Here is a 20027-nt window from a genome sequence, read left to right on the forward strand (position 1 = left end):
AAACATGGGTCGCTGAAAATAAAGCTTTTTGTTGGAAGTCAGCACACGTCTATTGTCTCGTCTTTTCTGTCAATATCTGTGCTGCAATTGACCAATATGTTGTACCAACAAGTCAATTTTATCACTCACTCATTGGAACTTTCTTTCATCACGAATGAAATGTGTTTTTGGTACCGTGGTAGAGCATTCACATCATTTGTTAATTTTTGTTTTCTTCAAAGACTGAACTGTATGTAACAAGCAGCCGTGGCATTGCAAGGAAGCTTTATGTGAAAGGAATATATTGATACTAACGTCTTAACTGCTTAGCGCAATAAAGGAAGTTGTGGGCATTGTTTTTTGTGCTTTCCTTGCTCTTGTGTCCAAACTTACAGCTATAATGGTTAGGTTTTACTGAAATTTTGCTTTTTGATGTTTTGCATTATTCTCCTGTGTAAAGTCACTATTGTTTGTTTCACAGTTATGCGAAGCTTAAGTCGTTTGTAAGCATTTTTACAGCCTGTTTTCACAGTAAACATGGCTTACTTCAGTGTTTCAGATGGCACTTTATAGTTTGATGTAATTGATGTCTCTGCAGGTTACCGCATTATTGGCTTGGAAACTAGTGAGGTCTGGATGCAAGTGAAGCTACCGAGGGAGGCATGTGTGCATCACTTGTGCTGCTGGCCATCCTCTGCAAAAGTGATGGCTGGCTGTCAGTGCTTGGATGACTTTCTGTTACTCTACGCCTTGGGCTGTGTTGACTACTTCACACTTGCTGCCATGTCTGCAAGTTACTGTGTTGTGTTACTGTGTTGTGTTGTTGGTATGTTACTGTGTTGTGTTGTACATTACAAAGTGAAGGAGGACAGTATTTGTGCTTTTATTAAGAAGTATAAATTGTGTTCTGCCATTTAAAATAAGGGAACTCGACAAAAAGCAAAAAATTTCGAAGTCTGACCTACATGGGAAAGCAAAATATATTGTGTTGTAGTTGTAGCTGTTAGTAGAGTCTTAATATGCGATAGAAGACCTTGATGTTTAAAAGAAAATATATTTAAGTGTGTTATCAGTGTGTTATCAGTTTTTAAGTTACTGTTATATAAGTGTCATTTGTTTGCCAGGAAGATGTAAGCAGACAGTAAATAAATGCATGCTTTGACATTATAACGAGGTTTGTCTATGGCATTCACTATTATTTAAGTTGGACCAATGCATATTCATGGGTGCATATTCAACCACCACATATTCCTCCTGCACAAACAATTCCTACATACTAGCATTTGTTCTTAGCAGCTGATGTTGGCTATTATGCAATTTCTTGAAAGCACATGCAGCTACCGACACATGATTTTTAGAGCAGTAAGTCGGAAGCAAAGACTGATTTTTTTCTGTGGTCTAAGCTTAAATGATATGTTTAAGGAAATGAACATTTGTGGAATATATTTACTTTCCTGCTGCGAGAACCTTTATACGAGAACCTCTGCACATTGGACGTGCATGCTGCTTCTCTTGCTGTTATAGCCAAAATGAAAAATTGTTCTTATGAACCACTTCGCAGCTTTGCATTGTGCACTTTTACTTGCAGTTAGCATTTATATGCTTGCTATGGACAACAGCAAGACAAGTCAGGCAAACCACCATGTGAAACACTTTAAAGATTCTGGCTTAGGGCACGTTGGTACTATATATAGTGCAAGACAGATGAGCTGCCTGTACAGCAGTGCTGTCAGCATTACACGGCTGACAGCACCGCAAACCCTTAAATTTATAGTTGCTTGACAGATAATGCATTCTAGTAGTTTTCATGTCGTAAGCAAGAACTGGTGAAAACAGCATTATTTTACGTATATAGTGTATCTTACCACAAGGTAAGGTACACAGATATCTTGGTAAGCTACACAAGATATATACGTAATAGATGCTGTTTTTCACTAATTCTTGTTTCACATTTTCATGCATATGCAACATGAAAACTACTAGAGTAAATTATCTGTCAAGCAAATATAAATTTAAGGGTTTGCGGTGCTGTCAGCCATGTCATGCTGACAGCACTGCTGTTATGCATGTCTACAAATATTCTGCAATGTCAGTTGAGTGTTGCTTCGACGTCACATACGAACGTTGCCTGAAAGCTCAAGTGACAAAAGGCAACATCCACATTACGTTGCCAGGAAGTTCTGGTAACGTTATGTTAACGTCGTGAATGTGCTGCTCAACGCTGCCACAACGTTACGACCCAACGTTGTCTGGCGATCAAAAAAGAGGACATTAGCAGCATGTAGGCAACGTTATACGCCGACATTTGTGCACATTCAGAGAACGTTATGGCAACATTTTGCGTTACTTGGGAAAATATTACATATATAATTAGCGTGCTCTAGTATGCAAAAAATAATATCATGTGAGACGTGATCAAACGCTTTTGCCAGATCTAGTTGCATCATTGCAATCCGATCCCCCAGCGCATTACAGCATTCCAATACCGTACGTGCGACATGTACATTCGTGGCAATGCTACGTCCTTTCATTCCGCAAGTCTGATGCGGTCCAACCAATTTCGTTATCACGCCCTGTAATCTCTTCGCAAGGACTTTCATGTATATTTTGTAATCAACGTTGGTGAGGCTGATCGGGCGATAGGACCCCACCAACAAATGCTTCTCTGGGTCATCTGATTTTGGGATTAACACTATGTGCGATGTGGTGAATGACAGTGGTACTTGCTTTCGCTCATACGCCTCAGTCAATACTCGTAACAGTAACTGAGTGACTATGGGCTTAAATGTCCTGTAAAACTCGGCACCAAGCCCATCAGGTCCTGGAGCTTTACCAGTCTGTAGGTCTTCTATTGCAGCTTCAATTTCGTTTTCAGTTATGGGCATCTCAAGACGCTCTTTTACATCGTCCTCAAGTCTTGGCAGGAGAGACAAAAAATCACAACAGAAAGCATCACCCATCTCTCTCGCATGGCCAAGAAGGTCGCTGAAGTACTCTTTAAATACCTGCTGGATTACATTAGCATCGCTTGAAGTTTCATCACCATTTCTTATCTGCCTGATTTGTTTTTGGCAAGCGTATCGTTTTTCATCTGTTAAAGCTCGCTTCATTGGTGTTTCACCGGCCCACAGTTTCTGTGCTCTTGCGCGTATAACTGCTGATTTATACCTTTCAGTGTCTATTCTTTCAAGCTGGCTTTTCACATCCCTTATATATTTCGCATACTTCCCAGGCTCGGTACTCTCCATGCTTATTAAGAACTGCAGTTGCTCGCGCGCTGCTTTTTCCTCTTGCTTTTCTTTGTGTCGGTTGCAGCAGCTATTTTCTATGGCTTTACTTTTTAGCCACTCCTTGAAGTCTTCCCACTGAACGGAAAAAATACTGGGCCGCTCCTGGAGCAGCTTCTGCATCTCATCTGCAATGCCCTTTACAAATCCCTCGTCCTCCAAAAGTTTAGCGTTGAATTTCCAGAGATTCCAGTTGAAGCGCGTACTCCTTTCTTTCTCACCAAAACTTGCGATCACCAGGCAATGATCGCTAAAAGCCACAGGTTCAACTTTGTAATCTGTGCAAAGGGGTACAAGCTCAACGGATGCGTAAATACTATCCAGTCTGGCATGGCTATCTCGTTGAAAGTGCGTGTATTGCGGTCTTTTCCCGTAGGTGAATATGCTGCCAATATCCTCTAAGCTATTGTCATGAACCAGCCCGTTTAACAATTGTGCGCTCCTATCACGCACAGGCGTACCCTTCACTCGATCGGCAGCGGCACACACACAGTTGAAATCGCCCACGAGCAACAGCAGTTTGTCACGAACAATGTAGGACTCTAGACGGTTAAAAAAATCGCGGCGTTCGGAGTCAACATTTGGTGAATACACGCATATAATGCGCCAACACAACTTCGAACACGAAAAGTCTACGACGAGAAAGCGACCACTTGGGCAAGAAAAAATTGACTCCACGATAATGCCTAAACTATTGCGGAGAAACAGGACACACCCACCCGATGTTCCAACAGAATGGCAAACACAGACATTGAAGTGTGCACGAAAGGTGGACACCATACGCTCAGTAAATTCTTCGCTGTCAATCTTCGTCTCTTGGACGGCTACGATGTCCAGCGCGTTGTCAGCGAAAATACGATTAAGTTGACATTGACGCCTTCGTGCACCAAGGCCCCTGACATTCAGAGTCACTACGCGTAATGCTACGTCCAGTTTCATCGCCATGCGTTAGGAAAAGAGACCTGTGACATACATTGAACACCATACTTTGTCCCGCCGGGAGCACTGTACGGCGTCGCCCTTCCTCGGATCCGTGTGCAGGCATCGGGAAAACCGGCAGGCATTCCTTCGCCGGTAGTTCCAAACCTGTGCACACTGTCTAGTTGATACACTTGCCGCCACAACCGGGGAAGAACCAGACACGCACCCACTCACACCCGCACAGGAACACATTGCAAGGCTACGGAGGCGGTTTGTCCGTCTGTCGTGTCTCGGCCGCTAAGTTGAGCCGCGGGTTTAAAGTAAAGCGCCGAATTCCTGGGGTTTTTGGCGGCGGCTCGTCACTGCCACCACCTGGCTCTGGCTTTTTACCGACGAACTCCTCGTGGGAGCGCTTCCCAGCTGTCAGGGCGGCAGCCTCGTGGCTGAAATCCATGGTCTCAGGGTTCCTAAGCTCCACGTTGTCGGGACTTTTGGCTGAAACTGTCGTCGTATCCTCTAGCTTGCCTTCGGATTCCGGCTGATCCTCACGTTGCACTTCTACGGCCGCGGCTACTGCATTGGACGTCGTCGCACTATGCTTAGTCAGCGGCGTCAACGTAGGCCCATCCCGAGTCGCTAGTTGCCCAGTTTCACGGGCCGCATCCTCCGCATCCGCCTCGTCCATTAGCAGCTCAGACGAGTCTTCACTAGTCCCGGGGCCAGCGATGCTCGCATAAGTGCGGGCACATTGGCCGTCTTATGCGAGCATCCGTCGGCAGGCTCCGCAACGTGGGACCAGACAATCTTCACGGATGTGGCCCGTATTCCGACAGCGAAGGCATAACGGAGGCCTGCCTGGTACGACGACAAGCGCTACTCACCGCTAATGTTGAGCTGGTGCGGCAAGTCGTCGAGTTTCACGCCAGCTTTCAATTTCAGTGTGACGAGCCTCGTTGTAGAGCCCTTCTCTGACATACCCCCGCACACGCCAACGCTCCCGGGATACCTCGGTGACTTTTCCGTATGGCGCAAAGGCGGCGCGTACGTCTTCGTCCGGCACGTTGTGCAGCAGCCGGTGAAGCTTGAGTCGCACGTCCTGGTTCGCCGGATCAATCACCAGGCAGCGGTTTCCTTTCACCAACAGCTCACCGACGCTGACAATCTTCGTTACTGCTTCAGAATCCTTGAGAGTAACGGCCCAGACGTGGCTCATCCGATACGCCCCCAGGGCGATAACATCGGCGAGCAGCTCATGCTGGGCGAACGTGTCCCGGAAATCCTCGACCCGATACGGGCGGGCCCTGATATCGGCGTGAAAAAAAACAGTATTTACAACAAAACGCCCTGTAGGCAGCCCTGGCAAAACAACCGGGTATGTGCTCTCCTCTTCAGTAGCCCTGTTACCGCGACCAGACATGGCCGCTGAAGCCGCTCCTACGGAGCCCGTCATCACACGTCCGTCACGCTCGGTGGCCGGAAGCAGAATCGAGCTGTGCCCCCGACAACTGAGATGCAGAGAAGGGGCGTTTATGAGTTTCAGACAAAAAAATATTGCAAATAAAAAAACGATAAAGGGGGCACCCGGGTTTGAACCGGGGGCCTCTCGATCTGCAGTCGAATGATCTACCACTGAGCTATGCCACTTTTTTTTTTATTTATTGCCGGTCTTTGACAATGGACAATGCACACAGTATAGAAACAGACATCACAAAAAGAACACCTACAGAACATACTGAAAAACATGAAAGCCATCAGCCCAACATGGACTGGCGTTGTCAAACTAAAATTCTTTTAAAGCTGTCAGAGGTTCTATCCTCGACAGCCAATCGGGTACAATATCTTGCATTTTCTTAATTTCCATGAAACGAGACATACTTTCTCGAAAATAAATACGAGCAGGCCTAGCATCTGGGTCGCAATGGTACCCAGCCATTCGTGCCCGCCATAAACAGTGGAGGCCATTGAGCATAATTAGGTCGTATGGAACCCCGTCCTCATTCTCAATCGGTAAGTACCTGATCCCATGCGGATTCAACGGAAACTCCTTCTTGATTGTCCGTTTTAGGACGTCCCAGAAGTACACCCCTTCCCAGCAATGCAAAAACACATGATCTATCGTGTCAGGTTGCTTGCAAATCAAGCAGTGTGGGCCCCATGGTACAAGGAAGCCGCGTTCTTCCATGAATGTCTTCACTGACAGTGTTCCTGTGTGTAGCCTAAAAAAGAATGTTTTTGCCCCAGTAGGCACCTCCATTCTTTTCACCCGTTTAAGGACATCCTGTCCTGGTCCTCCACTGTATATCGCTCTGTACAATGGCACTGGAAATATAATATCGCATACATCTTTATATAATGTCTTTCTTTTCACGGCAGATAAATAATCGAAAGAAAAACGCACAGAAAGAAAGCGCACACTGCCGACTACCTCTTTAAGATAGCCGCGAATCGTTCCTGGCATACTATTGGTACTAACAATGAGCGCCGGCAGCGCAGCTCTTAATCTGAGCTGTAATACCGTACGCAGAAAAGGATCACGCACATCTCGAAAAAACAAAAATCTATTGACAAGCTGTCGTACAAAAAGATGCGCCAAGCCCAGGCCACCTTCCTTCACCCGCCTGAACAGATTTGTTCGGCTACATCTTTCCCAGTTAGAGTCCCAGATAAAAACGGCGAACACTCTGTGCAATCTTTGCACATTTACCCTTGAACAAAACAATGTCTGCATGACGTACCACAACTTCGTAATGAAAAACAAATTACATACAGTAGCCCTTGCGAAAATGGACAGGTTGATGCCTTTCCACCTGTCTGCTTTTTCTTTTGTTTCTTTTATTTGGTTCGTCCAGTATTCCTCGCTCTGTTTGTAGCTATCCAAGGGAACACCGAGATACTTGGTAGGGGTTTTCACCCAGCTCACATTCGCAAAGTTGTCCGGGGCCGTGGACCACTCTCCGTGCCACAAACCGAGGGACTTACCCCAGTTCACTTTGCTGCCCGTTACATCACAAAACTGTTTCACCACGCGTATTGTTTCCGTTACGCTTTCTCTGTACAACACACGGCGATATCATCTGCATATGCTATAGGAGCTTGACTTCTGTGGTTGCAGCTATAACCGCGTATTTGATCATTCTCAGTTATCGCCAAACACATCGTTTCAATGTAAACTGCAAACAAAAGAGGACTGAGGGGGCAGCCTTGACGCACAGAACGCATGACGTTAATGGGGGCCCCCAATGATTTATTCACAATTAAGCGTGTTGTGCAGTTCTGATACGCCAATGCCACTCCCTCAGTGATGATGGCACCTACATTAACGTGATCCAGAATGGCAAACAAAATATCATGAGACACACATTCAAACGCTTTCTCTAGGTCAAGCTGGAGCACTGCGACGCCATCGAAAGTGATGTCACAGCACTCGAGCACGCACCGCATCGTGTGAATATTCGAAAAAATTGACCTCCCTTTGATCCCACACGTTTGGTAGTCTGCGACTATTTCTTTGATGACGCTTTGAAGTCTGGCTGCCAGAACCTTCATGAAAATCTTATAGTCGACATTGGTTAAAGATATCGGCCTATAAGATGTCACGAGCCTAAGTTTCTCCGCTTTGTCACTCTTAGGTATCAAGATGGTATGCGCTTTACCAAAAGAAGGCGGCAAAGCTTTGTTCACATACGCGGCGTTAAACAGGTCTGTTAACAGGAGCGACAGTTCTTTCTTGAAGGCTTTATAAAAACACGCGCTCAGACCGTCAGGTCCGGGTGATTTGCCATTCTTAAATCATTTATTGCTTTTTCGACTTCGTGTTCTCTTATATTGCCTTCTAATAGGTCCTTCGTGTCGTCACTCAATCGCGGCACGCGACTGAGAAAGACCCTTTTGAACTCATCTACATTGGCTTCTTGATATGCAAACAGTGACTGGTAATACTCTAAAAACGCTCGGCCTATGCTCTTATTATCGTCGACGAGTGTGCCATTCCACGAGATCTTATCGACATGATTACGTCGACCATGAGCTTTTTCAAGTCCAAGCGCCCTTTTGGTGGGCTACTAATCCCCCGCTACTAATGCGTTTGCTCTTGCGCGCACAATCGCACCTTGATAGCGTTCTTTGTCCAACTGTTCGATTTTTTCTTTGATGGTTCGCATATCTTGCTTATACGCCCCTGGCTCTTCGCACTCCAGCGCTATCAGCTGATTAAGAATCTTTCGTAAGTCTCGTTCTTTCATTTCCCTCTCAAACTTTAAGCAGCTCGACCTTTCTATTGCTTTCATTTTTACCTTTTGTTTGAACCATTCCCATTTCTCTGCTATGGTTTCAGTACTTTCATCGCATACTTCCATAACGGCCTCATGTATTGCCTCTACAAATGGCTCGTCTTTTAGTAGTAAGGCATTCATTTTCCATAGTTCCCAGTTAAAAGATGATTCCTTCTTCATACCGATGTGACACTTCACCAAGCAGTGATCTGAGAACGACACAGGTGCGACAGAATAACTGTGACACATTGGAATCATGTCTTGTGACATGTACAAGCGGTCTAACCGCGCATGACTACTGCCTTGAAATCGTGTATACATCACCTCCCGCTCCCCCTCCAGACACTCACATACATCGTCTAGTTCACTTTCGCTGATCAGCCTAGACAATATATGACTGCTTTTATCGCGGATACCACCATTATTGCATCTATCCCGAGCACTCAAAACACAGTTGAAATCCCCCAACAAAAGCATGCACTTTTCACTGCTAATATACTGAAAAAGACTCGAAAAAAATAATGCACGTTCTTCTACCCCATTTGGCGCATATATGCATATAACTCGGAATTCAACTTTACAAAACACAAAATCGCAAATAACAATCCTTCCCGACGGACATGAAAACACACTTTGTACTGCAAGGTTTGGCAACTTCTTAACAAACAGGACGCATCCGGCGGACGTCCCTACCGCGTGGCTCACGACCGCATAATATCTAGTCGTGAAACGCCGCACCATGCTCCCGGTCTCTTCCTCCCCGTCTACCTTGGTCTCCTGGACAGCTAAAACGTCTATGTCGTAGTCAGTGATCAACCGTAGTACTTGACATTGCCTACGGCTAGCCGCCAAGCCTCGCACGTTTAGTGTGGCAATGCTGAGAGACGGGTCAGGTGCCATGCTGTACTAAAGAATGAAGTAGGCCCGGAGCATGGTGCTTACCTCTCACGACTAGCCCTCGGCTAGCCGCCTCCGGAGCCGCCCGGCTTCCCGGCGTTGTTGGTGGTGTGCTGCGCTTTGTCCACATGCCTTCTCTCGGGCGGAACATTCGGTTTGGGTTTGAAACCCGAACGCCTCCCAAGAGGCGCAGCATCCAGCACCCATCCCCGGTGCTGGATGCTGCGTTATCCTTGTCTCCGGCGTCGTCTCGGGGGCGCTTGAAGGTTGCACCGAGACTACCAGCCCGGTCCCCGTCGTTGGCAGCCTCGCTCTGTTCCATTTCTGAATCTTCGTCATCGCTTTCGCCTTCACTCGCACCTTCCTTTCGAAGGACAGCTTCCGTGTGTACCCGTGGCGGCCCAGTCACTTGCTCAGCAGCTTCGTCCACCTTGGCTTCAGCGCCCACCGGCACTGTCAGGGTACTTGTTTTCGCTGGCGGCACTTGGTCTCCGGCTCCCTTGGCGGCGTCTTCAGCCTCGGCTGCATCCATCAGATTTTCGGCTGCCGCTTCACTCACTGCTGGGCCTGTCGCTGTAGCGTACGTCTTCACGCAGTCGGCGTCGACGTGCCCAAAACGTCTGCAACGGGAGCAGCGCGGCACCTTACACTCTCGCCGGACGTGCCCAGTGCCCTGGCAACGCAAGCACTGCATAGGCCGACCGGGAACGACCACCAAAGCGAGTTCTCCGCCGACGCGGACCTGATGTGGAAGGTCCTCTACCTTGACGCCGGTCTTCAGCTTGAGGAGCACGGTCCGCGTGGTAGAGGTCTTGTCCCCCATACCTTGGACACGCCACCTCTCCTGGCTTACCTCATCCACGTTGCCGAAAGGCGCAAACGCCACCCGGACGTCATCGTCGGCAACGCCATACAGCAGCCAGTGAAGTCGAAGCTTCACCTGCTGGTCCTGTGGGTCGACGATGACGCACCGTCGTCCTTTCACTTGAAGTTCCTTCAGGGCCACCAGCCGTTTCGTGGTAGTCGCATCCTAAGGGTCACCGCCCACACGTGATTGATCTGGTACGCCCCTATGCATACCACGCCAGGCAGCAAGCCCGTCGGCAGTAGGGCGTCTCTGAAGTCCTCGACCCTGTATGGTCTCGCACGTACATCCCCGTGTAAAAACACGGTGTTAGTAGCCACTCGTCCTTTAGGCAGTTGCGGCAAAATAAAAGGGTAATCCTTCTCTTCGTCGTTGGTCCTGTTTCCGCGGCCAAAAGTGACCGCTGTCGCTTCCCCGGGAGAGGCCATGATTCACGAACCGTCACGCTCGGTGGCCGGAAGCAGAATGACTGAGCTATGCCACCGACTGCTGAGATGCAGAGAAGGCGCGTTCCTATGGGCTTCAGACACAAAAAATATTGCAAAAAAATCTGACAAAGGGGACAAACCCGGGAAATCTGACCCGGGTTTGAAACGGGGACCTCTCGATCTGCAGTCGAATGCTCTACCACTGAGCTATGCCCCCAACAACTGAGATGCAGAGAAGGCGCGTTCGTGTGAGCTTCAGACACAAAAGTATTGCAAATAAATAAAAAATGATAAAGGGGGTTCCCGGATTTGAACCGGGGACCTCTCGATCTGCAGTCGAATGTTCTACCACTGAGCTATGCCCCTTTTTTTTTCTTTATCGCCGTCTTCGACACACAAAATCAAGCGTTACAATATGATAAAACGTGCCAACCACACTTTGGCTAGCACAGTACTAAAATCTTTTCAGTGACACCACTTCATCGAGTACAGACATTCATTGTGGTGGATCAGGCAGTACTTTGTACGCGTCTCTCACGTAAACATCACTCTCAATGAAGTGTTCTCGCACCGGTATCACAACGAAGTCTGCATGTTCAAATTGCATGCGAGTTTTCCACATCGCGTGGAGGCCCAGGACCATAATAAGGTCATACGGTACTTCCTCTGAGGAATCTACTGGCAAGAAGCGTATTCCATACGGGTCCAGAGGTAACTGTTTCTTCAGTGTTCTCTGTAGGACGTCCCAGTGGAAGATCGGGTCCCAGATATCTAGGAAAACATGTTCTATTGTTTCTGGTTTTTTACATAAAAAGCAGTCGGTTGTCCAGGGGATGAAAATGCCCTTGCTATGAAGCCAGGTCTTAACGGAAAGTGTGTTTGTATGTAATTTGAAAAAGAAAGACTTAGTTGATGGCCGTACTGGCATTTTCTTGTCTCTCTTTAAAACTTCCTGTCCGGGGCCTCCACGGTGTGGCGAACGGTACAAAGGTACAGGTAGCATCGTTTCCACAAGATCTCTGTACAATTTTTTCTTTGTAACGGTGGACAGATACTGCTGCGAAAAACGCACATTCAACATCCTATACGCCAGCACCACTTCGCAGGTACCCAGTCAAGGTTCCCGGCATGTTCTGAGCCGACGAAACAACAAATCCCGGAAGAAGTCTACCCAGCCGTACTTGTATTAGTGTCCGAAGAAAGATCATTTTGATCCCGCAGAAACACAAAGCGTGACACAATTTGTCGCAAAAACAAGTGAACCAGACCAAGCCACCTTTCTTGACCGGGAGGAACAAGTTTGTTCGACTCATCCTCTCCCAGGTAGAGGCCCAAATGAAATTAGCGAAAATGCGGTGAATTTTTTGTACACTTACCCGCGCAGCACACAACACATTCATAACATACCATATCTTAGAAACTAAAAAGAGGTTGCAAACAGTGGCTCTAGAAAACACTGACAATTGCTTTCCTCTCCAACCGTCAGCCTTTTCCTTTCCTCTCGAAACTTGGTCGAGCCAGTACGGTTCGGCCTCACGGTAACTTCCGAGAGGCACCCCCAGGTACTGTGTAGGTAACTTTGACCAATTCAATCGAGAAAAGGTCTCCGGCGTGTCTTCCCAACTCCCCCCCCCCCCATGCCAGAAGCCATAAATTTTATCCCAATTTATCTGGGCTCCTGCTGAACCGCAAAATTTTTCGACTACAGCAGTTGCCTCTTTAATGCTGGCTTTATCTGTGCAGAAAATCGCGATGTCGTCGGCATACGCCAATATTTTTACATGTGCTGCCTGTCGTCGATAGCCTGTTATGCGTTCGTTGTATTTAATGGCCAAACAGAGTGGCTCGAGATAACCAGCAAGCAGAAGGGGCGAAAGCGGGCATCCTTGACGCACCGACGAGAGCACACGAAAGCTATCGGTGAGCTCCCCATTAACAATGATTCGCGTTAAGCACTCTTTGTACGCCATCGTGACACCATCCGTTATCACACTGCCAACATTCGTGTGTTCAAGTATGCATAGTAGAGCCTTGTGCGAGACGAGGTCGAAGGCTTTTGCCAAATCGATCTGCATCATCGCGACGCAATCGCCAATCGCATTGCAACACTCTAGCACACTTCGAGCCACGTGTACATTTGTGGTAATACTGCGGCCTTTAATGCCACAAGTCTGGTGTGGCCCTACCAATGTTTTGATGACATTTTGCAGTCGTTTTGCTAAAACTTTCGTGAATATTTTATAGTTAACGTTGGCTAGAGTTATCGGGCGGTATGAGCCAGGCAACAAACGTTTTTCATCATCACTCTTCGGGATTAGTACGATATGCGATGTTGTGAAAGACAAGGGCAATCTTTTTCGGTCGTACGCTTCGCTAATAACTAGTTGGAGGACATGAGCCAGCGCAGACTTAAAAGTTTTATAGAAAGTGGCCCCTAAGCCATCAGGCCCAGGTGCTTTACCGGGGGCCAACTCGTCTATTGCGCACTCTATCTCACTCAGGGTAATGGGATGTTCAAGCCGTGTCTTAACTTCTTCATCTAGCCTTGGCATCAATGAAAGGAATTCCATCTGGTAGCCATCTTTAGGTTCACGTGGTTGACTCAAGATGGCTTTGAAGTGATCGGCGATCCCTTGCTTGATGTCGTTTTGGTCGGACATGATATCATTGGATTTAGCTAGCTGGCGGATTTCCTTCCGACATGCGTACCTTTTCTCGTCTGAGAGGGCTCGTTTTGTTGGCGCCTCTCCCGCCCATAGCTTCTCAGGCCTTGATCGCACAACAGCCGCTTTGTACTTCTCAGAGTCCATCCTTTCAAGTTCGGTTTTCACTTCCTTTATTTCGTTAACATACACACCAAGCTGGAGACTTTCCATGCTGATGAAAAATTGCAGTTGCTGGCGAAGGTTTGTTTCTGCCTGTTTCAGGTTATGCCGAAGGATACTGCTCCTCTCAATAGCCATTGATTTAACTTTCTGTTTAAAATCTTCCCATTTAATGGCGAAGCTTGCTAGTTGGACTGAAATCAGGCTTTCTAGTTTCTTCGCAACAGCATCAATGAAAGCATCGTCATCCAACAACTGCGCGTTCAATTTCCAGAGGTCCCAGTTAAACGTGTGTTTAACCTGTCTTTTCCCAAAGGTGGCAGTTACCAAGCAGTGATCGCTATATGCAATGGGTTGCACATCATATTCACTACACAAGGGCACCAATTCGGCTGACACATATAATCTATCTAGCCGAGCGTGGCTATCACGCTGGAAGTGGGTAAACTGCGGGTGGGTACCGCTGGCGAAGACACTACCGATATCTTCCAAGTCGTAATCGTGCACCAGCGCATTTAGCAATACAGCACTCTTATCGCGAACGCGTGAAAGTTTTGCGCGATCGTCAGCAGTGCATACACAGTTAAAATCCCCCAGCAGTATGACCACCTTGTGGCAGTTTACGTACGCTTCAAGTCGCTCAAAGAAGATTCGCTGGTCTGTTTCAATATTCGGTGCGTAGACACAAATGACTCGGAAATCCATATCGCAATAACAAAAATCAGCCACTAAAAGGCGACCTGTTTCACACGAAAACACTGACTTCACACAAATGCCAAAGTTTCTTCGAATGAATATAGCGCAACCACCTGATCCACCAACAGCGTGAGAAACACACACATCAAAGTGAGTACGAAATTTGGACACCATTCTGTCGGTTAGCTCTTGGCTCTCTATTTTGGTTTCTTGGATTCCCACAAGATGCAAGTCATTATCTAAGAGTAGGCGACTTAGCTGACATTGCCGCCTTCTTGCACCAAGCCCTCGTACATTTAACGTGGCTACACGTAGCGCTCCTTCGATATTAGCTGCCATGACTACACGGTAGAATGGTGCCCATCACAGTTACGCAGGGACGAGTGTTGATAATGACGCGCCGATAACCGCGTCGAATGCCACAAAAGGGAACACAACCCGACCTCTCGAAAGCAACACTCAAATGCAACTCGGGCCCTCGTTCCTGACACATATCCAAGAGAATAGCGCTCAGGGTGACGGCCATTGCACTCACGAACCCCCCAACCCGCCTCAAGCAAATCACAGTACAGAACTACGGAGGCGGTTTACCCGCCTGCCGTGGATCGGCCGTAATGTTCGGCCGCAGCTTCAAGGTTGGTCTCCTCATGCCTGGCGCTTTGGGCGGTGGCTCGTCTCCGCCGCTGCTGTCATGCATCGTAGCCAGGCTATTGGTCTGGTCGCGCGGACGTTTCCCCGCCTGCAAGTTGCCAAGCCCGGTATGGGTGTCCATGTCTTCATGTTCTGGGGGGGTGGAGGCCGCTCCCGGATCAGGTGGGCTCTCTTCCTCACGGTTCGGCATGGCTACAGTGCCCTCCACTTGCTCTTGCTGTTCAGTGGCGACGGCTTCATCGACATGTTGCCCCTGTTTCTGAAGTCGTGCCTCCGACTCTGCCACCTCGCCAGCTGCTTCCTTAGCCGTGGTCGATGTGTCTTCCATATCCGCTTCGTCCATGAGTAGGGCGGAGTTGTCCTCGTTGCTCACGGGTCCGGTCACGCTAGCGTACGTCCGCTCGCACTGACTCTCTTCGTGACCGAAGCGTCGGCATGCACCACACCGCGGTATGCGGCAGTCGCAACGAATATGGCCCGTTCCGCGGCAGCGCAGGCAGAGTGGCGCCCTGCCCGGCACAACCACGAGAGCCAGCTCACCGGCGACGCTCACCTGGTGCGGGAGGTCGTCCAGCATTACGCCCGGCTTCAACTTGAGCGTAACCAGTCTTGTAGTAGAGTTCTTATCAGCCACGCCATGCACCCGCCACCGGTCGCGGGCGACGTCCGTGACCTTTCCAAACGGCGCGAAGGCAAGACGCACGTCCTCGTCAGGAACGGTGTGCAGCAGCCAATGCACTTTCAAGCGTACATCCTGGTTGGTGGGGTCAATGACGAGGCATCGGCCCTTCTTGACCTGTAGCTCACCAACACTGACGATCTTCTTCACAGCTTCGTTGTCTTTGAAGGTCACGGCCCAAACATGGCTCATACGGTAGGCCCCGAGAGCCACCACTTCCGGCAGGAGCGATAACGGGGCGAGCGCATCGCGGAAATCTTCCACCCGGTATGGGCAGGCCCTGATATCACAATGAAAAAAAATGTGTTCACAACAATACGCCCTGTTGGCAGACTCGGCAAAACAACTTGATAACAGGTGGAATTCCTGTTACCGCTGCCGCTCTGGGCCGCTGAAGCCGCTCCTACGGAGCCCTTCATCTTACGTCCGTCACACTCGGTGGCCGGAAGCAGAATCCCACTGAGCTATGCCCCCGACAACTGAGGTGCAGAGAAGGCGCGTTCCTATGGGCTTCAGACACAAAAACATTGCAAATAAAAAAATGATAAAGGGGGCACCCGGGTTTGAACCGGGGACCTCTCTATCTGCAGTCGAATGCTCTACCACTGAACTGTGCCCCCCACAACTGAGATGCAGAGAAAGCGCGTTCCTGCGAGCTTCAGACACAAAAATATTGCGAATAAAAAATATGATGAAGGGGGCACCCGGGTTTGAACCGGGGACTTCTCGATCTGCAGTCGAATGCTCTACCACTGAGCTATGCCCCGACAACTGAGATGCAGAGAAGGCGCGTTCCTATGAGCTTCAGACACAAAAATATTGCAAAAAATGATAAAGGGGAGGAGGAGGAAACAACTTTATTTTGTTAATTTGCTTAGTGAGGGGTGGCTACCAAGTTTGGAGTCGGCGCCAGGTGACTTCTTGTCCCTTGGTGAGCTTGGGATGAGGTGGCGGTTTTGTCCGTCTTGCGAGGCGGTAGTATTGGGCAATTTCGTGGTATGTGGTATCGTCTCACCATAGCAGTGAATCAGACGGTACATTTAATGATAAAGGGGGCACCCGGGTTTGAACCGTGACCTCTCGATCTGCAGTCGAATGCTCTACCAGTGAGCTATGCCCCCAACAGCTGAGATGCAGAGAAAGCGCGTTCCTGCGAGCTTCAGACACAAAAATATTGCGAATAAAAAAGATGATGAAGGGGGCACCCGGGTTTGAACCGGGGACTTCTCGATCTGCAGTCGAATGCTCTACCACTGAGCTATGCCCCCGACCACTGAGCTATGCCCCCGACAACTGAGATGCAGAGAAGGCGCGTTCCTATGAGCTTCAGACACAAAAATATTGCAAAAAATGATAAAGGGGAGGAGGAGGAAACAACTTTATTTTGTTAATTTGCTTAGTGAGGGGTGGCTACCAAGTTTGGAGTCGGCGCCAGGTGACTTCTTGTCCCTTGGTGAGCTTGGGATGAGGTGGGGGTTTTGTCCGTCTTGCGAGGCGGTAGTATTGGGCAATTTCGTGGTATGTGGTATCGTCTCACCATAGCAGTGAATCAGACGGTCCATTTAATGATAAAGGGGGCACCCGGGTTTGAACCGTGACCTCTCGATCTGCAGTCGAATGCTCTACCAGTGAGCTATGCCCCCAACAGCTGAGATGCAGAGAAAGCGCGTTCCTGCGAGCTTCAGACACAAAAATATTGCGAATAAAAAAGATGATGAAGGGGGCACCCGGGTTTGAACCGGGGACTTCTCGATCTGCAGTCGAATGCTCTACCACTGAGCTATGCCCCCGACAACTGAGATGCAGAGAAGGCGCGTTCCTATGAGCTTCAGACACAAAGATATTGCAAAAAATGATAAAGGGGAGGAGGAGGAAACAACTTTATTTTGTTAATTTGCTTAGTGAGGGGTGGCTACCAAGTTTGGAGTCGGCGCCAGGTGACTTCTTGTCCCTTGGTGAGCTTGGGATGAGGTGGGGGTTTTGTCCGTCTTGCGAGGCGGTAGTATTGGGCAATTTCGTGGTATGTGGTATTGTCTCACCATAGCAGTGAATCAGACGGTCCATTTAATGATAAAGGGGCCACCCGGGTTTGAACCGTGACCTCTCGATCTGCAGTCGAATGCTCTACCAGTGAGCTATGCCCCCAACAACTGAGATGCCGAGAAAGCGCGTTCCTGCGAGCTTCAGACACAAAAATATTGCGAATAAAAAAGATGATGAAGGGGGCACCCGGGTTTGAACCGGGGACTTCTCGATCTGCAGTCGAATGCTCTACCACTGAGCTATGCCCCCGACAACTGAGATGCAGAGAAGGCGCATTCCTATGAGCTTCAGACACAAAAATAGTGCAAATAAAAAAAATGATAAAGCGGGCACCCGGGTTTGAACCGGGGACCTCTCGATCTGCAGTCGAATGCTCTACCACTGAGCTATGCCCTTCTTTTTTTTATTGCCGTCGTCGACGTAGAAAATCAAGGGTTACAAATGATAAAACGTGCCAGCCACACTTTGGCCAACACAGCACTAAAATCTTTTCAGTGACACCAGTTCATCGAGTACATACATCCATTGTGGTGGATCAGGCAGTGATTTGTAAGCGTCTCTCACGTAAACAACACTCTCAATGAAATGTTCTCGCACCGGTATTACAACCAAGTCTGCATGTTCAAATTGCATGCGAGTTTTCCACATAGCGTGGAGGCCCAGGACCATAATGAGGTCGTACGGTACTTGCTCTGAGGTATCTATAGGCAAAAAGCGTATCCCATACGGGTCCAGGGGTAACTGCTTCTTCAGCGTTCTCTGCAAAACGTCCCAGTGAAAGATCGGGTCCCAGCAATCAAGGAAAACATGTTCTATTGCTTCTGGTTTTTTTACATAAAAAGCAGTTGGTGTTCCAGGGGATGAAAATACCCTTGCTATGAAGCCAGGTCTTAACGGGAAGTGTGTTTGAATGTAATTGGAAGAAGAAGGACTTAGTTGATGGCCGTACTGGCATTTTCTTCACTCTTTTTAGCACGTCCTGTCCGGGGCCTCCACGGTGTCGCCAGCGGTACAAAGGTATGGGGAGCATCGTGTCCACAAGATCTCTGTACAATTTTTTCTTTGCAACGGTGGACAGATACTGCTGTGAGAAACGCACATTTAATATCCTATATGACATCACCACTTCACGCAGGTATCCTTTCACAGTTCCCGGCATGTTCTGAGCCGACGAAACAACGAATCCCGGAAGAAGTCTGCCCAGCCGTACTTGTACTATTGTTCGAAGAAAGAGATCATTTTGATCCCGCAGAAGCACAAAGCGTGACACAATTTGTCGCAAAAACAAGTGAACCAGACCAAGCCCACCTTTCTTGACCGGGAGAGAGAGATACAACTTTAATGGTGCCAGCAATTCACGAGGGCGGACGCAGCCTCCCTCCGCCTAGCAGACGGCCGAGATCCCCTGGGTCTCAGCGGCTGCCTCGGCTAGCTGGACGGCCCAGACCTGGTCTTGCTGGTCTGAGCTGAGCAGCAGGGTCTCCCACTGCTGCCGGTTTTGAATTTTGCGGCCCTCGAAAGGAGCCGCCTTCGAGCATGCCCATAGAATATGTGGCAGATCCGCCCTACATTTACATAATTTGCATTGATCGTTGTATTGCCCTGGATAGAATCTGCTGCAGGCCACCGGGTTTGGATACATGTTTGTTTGCAGGAGGCGCCAGGCCACCGCCTGTTTCCTGGTTAGCGCGGGATGAGCTGGTGGGTACCGGGCCCTTCCCAGCCGATAGTAATCGGTTATTTCTTTGTAGCTGACCATGCGGTCTCCTCTCGTTCCCGGCTGGGCGGGCTCACTTGCTCGGCGAGTAAGTCCTCGAGCTACGTTGTGAGCCGCCTCGTTGCCGGGGAGAGAGGAGTGCGCGGGTGCCCAAATAATTTGGATCGTGCCGCGATGACAGTCGCTGTTACTATTTAGAATTTTGAGCGCCTCTGGCGAGATGCGTCCTTTCGCGAAATTGTGAACTGCAATTTTGGAGTCGCTTATGATCACTCTCGCTTTCGTGGAGGCCACCGCTAATGCTATGGCGGCTTCCTCCGCAACTTCGGCGTTGTCCGTTCTCACGGTGCCGCTCGCGAAGGGTTCTCCGTCCGCGTTTACCGCTACTACGGACATCCCTTTGCGTTCTCTGTATTCCGCGGCGTCTACGTAGGCCACGCCCTCTACGTCATGGTATTTGCGCTCAATGTGGCGCGCCCTTGCCTCTCGTCGCTCCTTGTGGTGCTCCGGGTGCATGTTCTTGGGCAGTGGAGGAATTTTAAATTCTCTCCTCGTTTCTAGTGGAATGCTTAGTTTGGTGCCGTGTTGCGCTTCATATCGAATTTTGAGTTTCTGTAGAATGTGTCGCCCCGTTGAGGTTTGTGTAAGTCTTTCGTATTGGGCGGTAGTGTGCGCCTCGATTAGTTCGTCAAGCGTGTTGTGTAGCCCCAACTCTAAGAGTTTGTCGTTGGGTGTTGTGACTGGGACACCAATTGCCTGTTTTAATGA

The 20027-nt window shown here is 48.8% G+C and overlaps 11 non-coding genes across 11 annotated transcripts; all 11 read right to left on the minus strand.

Annotated features, from left to right (window-relative positions):
- Nucleotides 1-5759: 5759 nt before the first annotated feature.
- On the minus strand, nucleotides 5760-5831 carry Trnac-gca (transfer RNA cysteine (anticodon GCA)). Its single transcript has one exon. It is a non-coding gene; the product is annotated as a tRNA-Cys (tRNA).
- A 5108-nt stretch (nucleotides 5832-10939) lies between these two features.
- Trnac-gca (transfer RNA cysteine (anticodon GCA)) lies at nucleotides 10940-11016 on the minus strand. Its single transcript has one exon. It is a non-coding gene; the product is annotated as a tRNA-Cys (tRNA).
- Nucleotides 11017-16047: 5031 nt separating this feature from the next.
- Trnac-gca (transfer RNA cysteine (anticodon GCA)) lies at nucleotides 16048-16119 on the minus strand. Its single transcript has one exon. It is a non-coding gene; the product is annotated as a tRNA-Cys (tRNA).
- A 75-nt stretch (nucleotides 16120-16194) lies between these two features.
- Nucleotides 16195-16266, minus strand: Trnac-gca (transfer RNA cysteine (anticodon GCA)). Its single transcript has one exon. It is a non-coding gene; the product is annotated as a tRNA-Cys (tRNA).
- Nucleotides 16267-16549: 283 nt separating this feature from the next.
- Trnac-gca (transfer RNA cysteine (anticodon GCA)) lies at nucleotides 16550-16620 on the minus strand. The gene has a single exon. It is a non-coding gene; the product is annotated as a tRNA-Cys (tRNA).
- A 75-nt stretch (nucleotides 16621-16695) lies between these two features.
- Trnac-gca (transfer RNA cysteine (anticodon GCA)) lies at nucleotides 16696-16767 on the minus strand. Its single transcript has one exon. It is a non-coding gene; the product is annotated as a tRNA-Cys (tRNA).
- A 304-nt stretch (nucleotides 16768-17071) lies between these two features.
- On the minus strand, nucleotides 17072-17142 carry Trnac-gca (transfer RNA cysteine (anticodon GCA)). Its single transcript has one exon. It is a non-coding gene; the product is annotated as a tRNA-Cys (tRNA).
- Nucleotides 17143-17217: 75 nt separating this feature from the next.
- Nucleotides 17218-17289, minus strand: Trnac-gca (transfer RNA cysteine (anticodon GCA)). Its single transcript has one exon. It is a non-coding gene; the product is annotated as a tRNA-Cys (tRNA).
- A 284-nt stretch (nucleotides 17290-17573) lies between these two features.
- Nucleotides 17574-17644, minus strand: Trnac-gca (transfer RNA cysteine (anticodon GCA)). The gene has a single exon. It is a non-coding gene; the product is annotated as a tRNA-Cys (tRNA).
- A 75-nt stretch (nucleotides 17645-17719) lies between these two features.
- Nucleotides 17720-17791, minus strand: Trnac-gca (transfer RNA cysteine (anticodon GCA)). Its single transcript has one exon. It is a non-coding gene; the product is annotated as a tRNA-Cys (tRNA).
- A 72-nt stretch (nucleotides 17792-17863) lies between these two features.
- On the minus strand, nucleotides 17864-17938 carry Trnac-gca (transfer RNA cysteine (anticodon GCA)). Its single transcript has one exon. It is a non-coding gene; the product is annotated as a tRNA-Cys (tRNA).
- Between the last annotated feature and the right edge of the window lie 2089 nt (nucleotides 17939-20027).

Source organism: Dermacentor silvarum, chromosome 1 (assembly GCF_013339745.2).
Source record: "Dermacentor silvarum isolate Dsil-2018 chromosome 1, BIME_Dsil_1.4, whole genome shotgun sequence".
NCBI lineage: Eukaryota > Metazoa > Arthropoda > Arachnida > Ixodida > Ixodidae > Dermacentor > Dermacentor silvarum.